The sequence below is a fragment of the Salvia miltiorrhiza genome, unplaced genomic scaffold (genome assembly GCF_028751815.1).
Source record: "Salvia miltiorrhiza cultivar Shanhuang (shh) unplaced genomic scaffold, IMPLAD_Smil_shh original_scaffold_455, whole genome shotgun sequence".
In the NCBI taxonomy this organism is placed as follows: Eukaryota; Viridiplantae; Streptophyta; class Magnoliopsida; order Lamiales; family Lamiaceae; genus Salvia; species Salvia miltiorrhiza.
Window position 1 is genome coordinate 5,162 of NW_026651553.1, and position 9,346 is coordinate 14,507.

At 36.7% G+C, this 9,346-nt stretch overlaps 1 long non-coding RNA gene across 1 annotated transcript; it reads left to right on the forward strand.

The window, feature by feature from the left end:
• Window positions 1–5,550: 5,550 nt before the first annotated feature.
• Window positions 5,551–6,726, forward strand: LOC131004791 (uncharacterized). Its single transcript, XR_009095105.1, has 2 exons — window positions 5,551–6,239; window positions 6,320–6,726. It is a non-coding gene; the product is annotated as an uncharacterized LOC131004791 (long non-coding RNA).
• The last annotated feature ends 2,620 nt before the right edge of the window (window positions 6,727–9,346 follow it).

Consider the following 9,346-nt stretch of genomic DNA (forward strand, 5'->3'; position numbering starts at 1 on the left):
TCGGGTTTTTACAAGGTTGTTCCTTGTTTATTTCTATGAATTAGTTGCACCTCGATTATATTTATTCCTTCAAGAATTGGGGTGTGACATTGGCAGATGGTTTGAGGGATAGAATTCCTCTTTTGTCATAGGTTTTACCTTCATCAAAGAAATTTTCTTTTGGCCACCATTTAAGAAGAATTCTTCTTTTAAGTATGGTAGCGGTCATCTTTGTTTCGATTTTATCGAACTGTTGATTTTCAAGGTTATAATCCCATCTAATAATCCATGGGACTTGATAATGGTTTACGAATTGTAGAATAGCAGAAATATTCTCAAGATGATTATTTTCTTTATAAAAATTTCTCCAAATATTTTTAATATCCTTTGGAAATATCATGGGTGATGCCCCCCATGAAAAGAAAAAAGAGAAATACCAATTTGGAATTTTTTTATTTTCATCATCAAGAGTGAATTTTATCCACCATGAGTGCTTTCGAGCACTATTTTCATAAAGGAAAATATTATCCCAAGCTTTGCCATAGTCATAATAGTTATAATATGGAATCCCTTGAAAGTTTTCAAGTTTTCTGGATTGAAAAAGTGGAAGACCCCAATTTGAGGCGGGAAGAATTCTCTTAATAATGAGTTTGGAGAATGCAAACTCTTTATTGGATTTTTCCATATGTTGAACTGTTATTGATCCAGTATCAACTAGAATTCTCTCAAAGTATTCTCGAGTCTTATTCCCGTGCACTGGTTGCATGTCTTTATGTAGATAAATATTTGCAATTTGCAAAGGAGAAAGACCTTTTAGGTCATTTTCAATTGGACAACAATTTAAAAATCCAGAGACGAGATATGGATATCTTATCTCTTCTTTTGTTCCTCTTTGAAGGAAGATAGCATCATTATAATATTGAATATCATAGGCTTTTTCATCATTTTCAAATTCTTTAAGATAATCAAAATCTTTTAGATTTTCTTCTTCACGTGAGTCAGAGCTTTTAGCTCCTTGTGGCTTTTGGAATTTTTGATAATTCTTTGATGGAAGAATTGTCATGGGCTTTTTCCCTTAAGCTTGTCGTTTAACGACCTGTGACCACTGATTGTCCCTGTAAAAATTCACGAGTAAGGAAATCCGGTAGGGAGTTAGATTTTCCTGAAATATGTTCAATTTCAAAATCGAAACATGCTAAAATAGCTTGCCATCTAGCAAAAATTTGTTTTGATGCAATGTTTTTAACATCGTTAAAGAGAATATATTTGGCAGATTTGCAATCAACTCTTATTAAAAATTTATTGTTTAAAATGTCTCCTTCAAATTTAAGGACACACTTAACCAGAGCAAGTAATTCTTTTTTAACAGTAGAATAATTTTTCTGGGCATTATTCCAAATTCCAGATGTAAATATAACTAGTTCTTCTTTAGAATTTTCAGGGTTTCTTTGTTTAAGAATTCCACCATATCCGATTTCGGATGCATCTGTCTCAATAATTTTGAATGCTTCAGGATTAGCAATAGATAAGCATGGGAGTTCTTTAACTCTTTTCTTAATGCGTTTTACTGCATTAGTATGATCTTCAGCCCATGGTAAAGGATTTTTCTTTAACCTTTGGAATAATAATTTGCAATCTTGTGCAAGATCCTGATAAAAATCTCCGATATAATTTAGACTTCCTAAAAATCTTTGTAATTGATTTAATTCAAGTATTTTGTCAGGAAATTTATCGGCAAAGAGTATAACTCTTTCGATTGGAGTAATTATTTTATTTTCAATAAAATGTCCTAAAAATTTTATTTTAGTTTGAAATTTTTTTATTTTCTTACTATTAATAGCTAAACCAGCCCTTTTGGTAACTTGTATAAAAGTATTGAGATGTCTAAAATGTTGTTCTAAATTTTCTGAATTTTTTTTTATTAAATTGAGTTTTATATAAAAAGTAAAAAGAAAAAACCCTTGAAGGCACAAAAAGGAAATTGAGGGCCCGAGACTCGAAAAGAGCTCGTAAAACAAAAACATCAACGCATAGGACAACTTAAGTCAAAAGACAACTGTAGTAGCCCGCTCTTTTATTTATTTTTAAGACCAGTGATTGCAATAATTGTTATATTGCATATTCAGTTATGGTAAATCCAGTGTTTAGTTATCAACTAATCTGAATTTGATGCCATTGCGTGATATGATCGCAATTGAATTATTGAAGCGTTCAATAATTTATTATCCAGTTTAATAAACTGACTTAGCAAAGTCAAGTTATTAATGCGATAGAAATATTATTTCTATTATTTACTTGGAAGTCGTGATCTAATTCCGAATTGAAGAACGAGTTAAATTAGATATTTAATTCGTAGAGAGTTATAACGAAGCGTCGTTATTTAGTAGAACTCAATATTAGTTTTACAAATACTTGATTAATTAATCAAGGCAAGAGATTTTTATTAGTCACCTCAATTCTATTTACTTACAATCATCATTTTTTCTTTCACACTCCCTACGCTCCTACACTATCAATAGAGTATACAAAATCAAGAAATAAAATATGGATAGTACACGCATAGCAGCCCCTTTTCTTTAACTGTGCTAAGGCCATACTCTTTTCCCTGCAAAAGTCACAATTTAATATTTGAAGCCATGCTAAGATACAACTAGGAGATCTTTCAGACGCACTCTATGACGAGTACTCCACTTTTCAAAGTCTCACATGGAATTCCACTATTAGTAAAAAAAAAATGGCAGCCACCAACCAATTTCATTTTTGTCAAAAACTGCATCAAAATTTCCACTTTTGCTGTAAATAGTTTTTTCAAGTTTTGCGGCTCACACCTCTTGATCTTTGCCTATAAATTGAGGGCTTCATAGTAGCCTGAAAATCACCAACTACGATTCCCCCTCCTTCCTTTATGCACCAAAAATCATAGAGAGTTTATTTCAGCTGCAATCTGGACCCCAAGAGGTAAGCTCAACTTAAACTTCTCCATTTTCTTCTTGAGTTCAGCCTGCAATGGTTAAGCAAAATCCACAATTATGTTTCAGTTTATTCACTCCTGAATTCATTAGCACAGCAGCCAACCAAGCACAAAACACACAAGGTGATTGCTAATCTCATTTTACTCTAGTTCATGCTACATGATTTACACCAACAAGTATGCTTATGTGTTAGAAAGTAAGAATAAAGAATTGAGATATATATGCATAATGGACTTAGCAAAGTCACGTTTCAGTAATACCGATTTACCCATGTTATGTAGAATGTCCTATGCGTTTATGATTCCTACTGTACATCGCCGGGAACAGCAGCAGTCGGCGATGGCTGGATCGAGTGAGAAGAGGGAGAAATCACCGATTGAAAAGATTGAAGGGAGGAGGAAACGTGTGGGGGGCTCCAGCGGCTCCCGTCGACCCAAGTGGCGGCGGCGATGTTGGACTTCGCCGGAATCCAGTTGCAGCGGCGGCTGCCGATTGCTCTGCCGGAGGAGAAAATCGAGCGAGAGAGAGGGAGAGATGTGAGCAGCGTTCCTTCTTGATTTTTGAGGGAGAGAATCGGTTTTAATAATTGAGAGAGAGAGAGTGTTATGCTTTAAATTAAAAAAAAAGGGAGAACCGATAATTATATTGAGAGAAAAGCATTTTATTTTAATAAAGATAGAGAGAAAGAGACGTAAGAGATATAGTGGAAGAGAGGAGTGGGTATTTCTTAAGCGTAAAATAAAAATGCTATTTAAGAACTATGCAACTTTCATGCTTTAAAATGCAAAATTAGATTTTGAAATGAGTTATGCTTTATTATGCTTAAATGAGTTAAACTTTATTTCTCTTTATTATCTACGCTTGTCACGCTTTAATAATTTACACTATGCTATTTACGCTTAATTACGGCTTAAATTTTTATAATTTATTATTTATGCTTTGTTATGCTTTTAAGAGATTTACGCTTAAGTGAGTTACGCTTTGTTACGCGCCTACGTGGTTCACGCTTTGTTACACTTTAATGCTTTACGCTTATTATTTAACGCCTATGTGAGTTACGCTTTAATGCTTTATGCTTATTATCTAATGCTTATTTGATGCTAACAAGATCGATTCCTGAGCGGATAGCTTTCTTGCCAGGATATATATATTTATATATGCAACGCGACCGTGAGTCAATGAGAGGGTTGGCCGGTCAAACGTCCGTTGAGGGAGGCCTCCCTCAACGGTACGATGCTAGCGTCTGTTGGGGGAGGCCTCCCTCAACAGTACGATGCCGTGTCCGGTGAGGGAGGCCTCCCTCACGACGCGATGCCTGTGTTCGTTGAGGAAGGCCTTCCTCACGACACGATGCTTATTGATATGATTTTTGATGATGAGGAATGCACTTACGCTATTTATGAATTTGAAAATGATAAAGAACTTGAAAGAAGATTCATGTCACTTATATGATGCTGTGGTTTGATGATAAAATGTTAAGCTTATAATTTAGTTTTTGGGCAACTGCCACTAAGTACTTTTGTACTTAGCCCTGCATATGTTTATGAATGTGCAGGTTGAGCTGTGATGAACGATGAAGTGTTGCTGAGTGGAGCTTTTGTCGAACTTAGAATAGGCTCAGAAAGGATATGTGTCTGCATACATGTATCTCAGTCTTGCCTTCCGCTGCAAACACTGATTATGTTTTAGTTAAGTCTATAATTATGTCAATTACTCTTCAAGAAATATTTAACGCTTACTCGGGTTCATCGAGTATCCTTTTTAACTATATGCGTCAATCTTTCAATGTCTTAAATTTTATTTCAGGAATTAATGCTAGATATAAATGTCTATAATCGAGTTGTAAATGAGTCAAATGTGCCCTTTCTAACCCCGCTTCTTAAATCCCTTCCCTAGTCACGATTTCCCGGATTAGCTATCCTTAGTTAAGGCCGGTCGTGACAACAACACTTGGCAACAAAATCAATAAGGAAAATCCTTGTTGGTATGAAAATCGTCCAACTCCATTTCATCCGACCAACGGCCGTGCGCGATATTGTTCATAGCACGCATAGCACTATTGTTGCTATGATCAACCACAAAGTCCCTCGGCTTATATCCCAGTTCCTCCGCATTTCTTAGACGACCTTTTATGCAATCTACCGGATTCAGATTCAGTGGCATGGGCGAACGTTCCATACCCTTTTTAGGACGACCCGGGCCACGCTTAGGCGGCACTTGCTCAACGAGCAATTCCATCCCTTGACTAACCTGCGCCTCGAGCCTGCTAATACGATTAGCAATATCCTCTTGATCCGGAATGATCCCCTGAGACTCCGCCCTATCCTTCAAATCAGGAGTAGGGTCCTTCTCCCGTTGTGTAGTAGCCCGCTCTTTTATTTTTTTATTAAGACCAGTAATTGCGATAATTGTTATATTGCATCTTCAGTTATGGTAAATCCAGTGTTTAGTTATCAACTAATTCAGCTCAGAAATCTGAATTTGATGCCATTGCGTGATATGATCGCAATTGAATTATTGAAGCATTCAATGATTTATTATCTAGTTTAATAACTGAATTAGCAAAGTCAAGTTATTAATTTATATGCGATAGAAATATTATTTCTATTATTTACTTGGAAGTCGTGATCTAATTCCGAATCATAAGAACGAGTTAAATTAGATATTTAATTCGTAGAGAGTTATAACGAAGCGTCGTTATTTAGTAGAACCCAATATTAGTTTTACAAATACTTGATTAATTAATATTAATCAAGCTAGATGATTTTTTTTCTATTAGTAACCTCAATTCTATTTACTTTACCATCATCATTATTCTTTCCATCACCGCAAAGACCCTCGAAGAATCCGGCGTCGACAGTGAAGCATTTAAAAAAAAAAGGTTCGGTTTTGAGAAGAGTCACATTGTCACAAAGTGAGTAAAGGAAAAGGTGATGACGCGTAAAGCTGGACGGTATGCCCATACCGCCTGAGATGTCCGAAATTGAAGACTAAATTGGCAAGATGTGTTTTGCGGCTGGAACTTTGACTTGGAGATCATTTGGCAACTTTTGACCTTTGTGGCCACACTTTATTGGCAACTTTTGACCTTTGTGGCTTGATTTCTCATGGGACTTGCGCCATTTTTTTTTCTTATATATATTACTTGTTGGAAACATAGAAATAACACACACACCTAATCAGCCAAAAAACTCCACCCTTTAAATCACCAGCTACGATTCTCCCTTCTTCCTTTATGCACCAAAAATCATAGAGAGTTTATTTCAGCTGCAATCTGGACCCCAAGAGGTAAGCTCAACTTGAACTTCTCCATTTTCTTCTTGAGTTCAGCCTGCAATGGTTAAGCAAAATCCACAATTATGTTTCAGTTTATTCACTCCTGAATTCATTAGCACAGCAGCCAACCAAGCACAAAACACACAAGGTCAAGCGCGAGAGTGAGAGCTACTCAAGGAATCACAGCGCCTTAGAAAATCTTTGCTATCAGGTTGAGCTGTGATGGATGATGAAGTGTTGCTGAGTGGAGCTTTTGTCAAATTGAAATTAGGCTCAGAAAGGATATATGTCTGCATACATGTATCTCAGTTATGTTTTCCGCTGCAAACACTGATTATGTTTTAGTCAAGTCTATAACTATGCCAATTACTCTTCAAAGAAATATCTAATGCTTACTCGGGTTAATCGAGTATCCTTTTTAATTATATGCGTCAATCCTTCAAATGTATTAAAGTTTATTTCAAGAATTAATGCTAGATATCAATGTTTATAATCGAGTTATGAATGAGTCAAATGTGCCCTTTCTAACCCCGCTTCTTAAATCTCTTCCCTAGTCACGATTTACCGGATTAGCTATCCTTAGTTAAGGCCGGTCGTGACAGAATGGTATCAGAGCAGTTCATTTGCTCTGAGCCTAAGAATTTATTTTAGTCAAGCCTAGACTGGATCATTAGAGTGTCTAGAGTTCAATCGACAAAGCTCAACACTTCATCGCATCACACTCAACGAAGCTGAATGGTAAGCTCTTCCAAGTTTTGAGTTGATGTTTGAAATCTTTTATAGCATTTGGCATGATCGAAAAGTGGGAATTGACGCGACATCAAAGTGTGTATCAGTCAATAGTTAAGTTATATTGTTATTGAGTGAAATGACCGACGCAAGCACGATTAAGTATGACTATGGTATGAATTCCCATGAACATAGAGCTATTAAGTTAGGTGATCACCTCTACGACAGAACATAGAAGAAAACGTAGAAGAAATTCAACTATATCTTTTGGTGACTGAAGTGAAGGCAGTAAAACAAGTGATATGTATAGAATTTTTATAAGCTCGTAATTTCTATCCGCTATAAATCTCCATGACTTATGCCTAAGTATCAAATTGAGATGCTATGATATTATATGCTTAATTTTTTTTTTATGACTCATGGATTTGGGATGCTAAGGACCCTTAAAGCTTACTACATCAATGTTGTCATTGGAGTCATGACCTGTTTACAAGTTATAACAAGTTAACCTTTACAAGAGTTCTTTTGAGGTTTGTATTATATTATGCTAGAGTGTATTAGTTGACAAATCTTTGCTAACAGAATGCCGCCTAAGAGAGGTTGCCCTGTGAGAAATAATAACAATCGTAGAAACCATAATGCCATACCGGAAGAACCCCAAAATGATCGAGAACATAACCCACCCTCTCCGCCCCCAACTAGGAGAATCAAGGAACTCTTTTTAAGATAGAACCCACCTACGTTTGGTGGAACGAGCGAGCCGGCTGAAGCCAAAATTTGGATGCGTGCAATGGAGCGCATCTTCAACTTCCTACGTTGTACTGATGAGGAGCGCCTCTCTTGCGTCTCATTCCAGCTGACAGGATCAGCTGATTTCTGGTGGGAGGCACGTCGAAAAACTCTGACCCCTGAACAATGGGCAATTTATACGTGGGAAGATTTTAAGGCGGGATTATATGACAAATATATTCCGAAAAGCTATAGGAAGAAGAAAGAGGCTGAATTCTACGATTTGAAGCAAGGAAAGAAATCTGTGGTTGAATACGATAGGGAATTCTGCAACCTGGCTAGATTTACTCCACAACAAGTGGACACAGATGAGAAGATGGCAGAAAAATTTTGTGTCGGTCTGAGGCATGAAATTAGAATGACTCTAGCAAGCCACGGAGGACTCTCATACACGGAGTCTTTGAACAGGGCACTTGACATTGAAGCTGCAATGCCATCGGATAAGTCAGCTCCACCACTGACCTCGACGCCAAATAACCCACCAGCACCCTCACATACTCTCAAAGGGAAGCGCAAATGGGGCAACACTGAAGACAATATCAGTCAAGCCAACAAGAGAGTGTGGCAAGAAAATGAACAGGCCGAACATTTTAATCAACAAAGGCATGAGGCACAGACTAACCCCGACCCAACTAGGGGTAACCAAGGTCAACAAGGAATTTCACCTTGCCCCAATTGCGGTAAGATGCATAGGGGTATCTGTCGGGCTAGAACTAACGGATGTTACAATTGTGGGCAAAAGGGCCACTACTCCACACAGTGTCCCAACAGACAACAGGGTTCAACAACTAAGCCCACCCACACCCATCCCTTACAAGCAATATGCGGACACCTTCAAACTCAGCCTCAAGGACAACAGTCACCACAACAGGGGGCAACTTATGCTTTTAACCAGGGACACTTCGAAGGTATGATAAGTTTATGAGAATACTTATCACTATCATGTTTAGTAGATATGCTTTACATATCCTTGCTACCATACCATGCATGGTAATAATCAGCTTCGAGTGAGCTAAGTGTAATCTGGTGATAATCACACAACTTAGGGTTACCATTGATATTCGCTCTAATCTAGTGATTGGAAACATCATATTTTATACCGAGATACTTGAAATAATTTGCGATCAAGAAGTGTAGAAGATAAGGGACAAATTAGTTACCTTAAGCATCTCGGAGTATGCAAATTTCGGGACGAAATTTTTGTTAAGGGAGGTAGTATGTAGTAGCCCGCTCTTTTATTTTTTTATTAAGACCAGTAATTGCGATAATTGTTATATTGCATCTTCAGTTATGGTAAATCCAATGTTTAGTTATCAACTAATTCAGCTCAGAAATCTGAATTTGATGCCATTGCGTGATATGATCGCAATTGAATTATTGAAGCATTCAATGATTTATTATCTAGTTTAATAACTGAATTAGCAAAGTCAAGTTATTAATTTATATGCGATAGAAATATTATTTCTATTATTTACTTGGAAGTCGTGATCTAATTCCGAATCATAAGAACGAGTTAAATTAGATATTTAATTCGTAGAGAGTTATAACGAAGCGTCGTTATTTAGTAGAACCCAATATTAGTTTTACAAATACTTGATTAA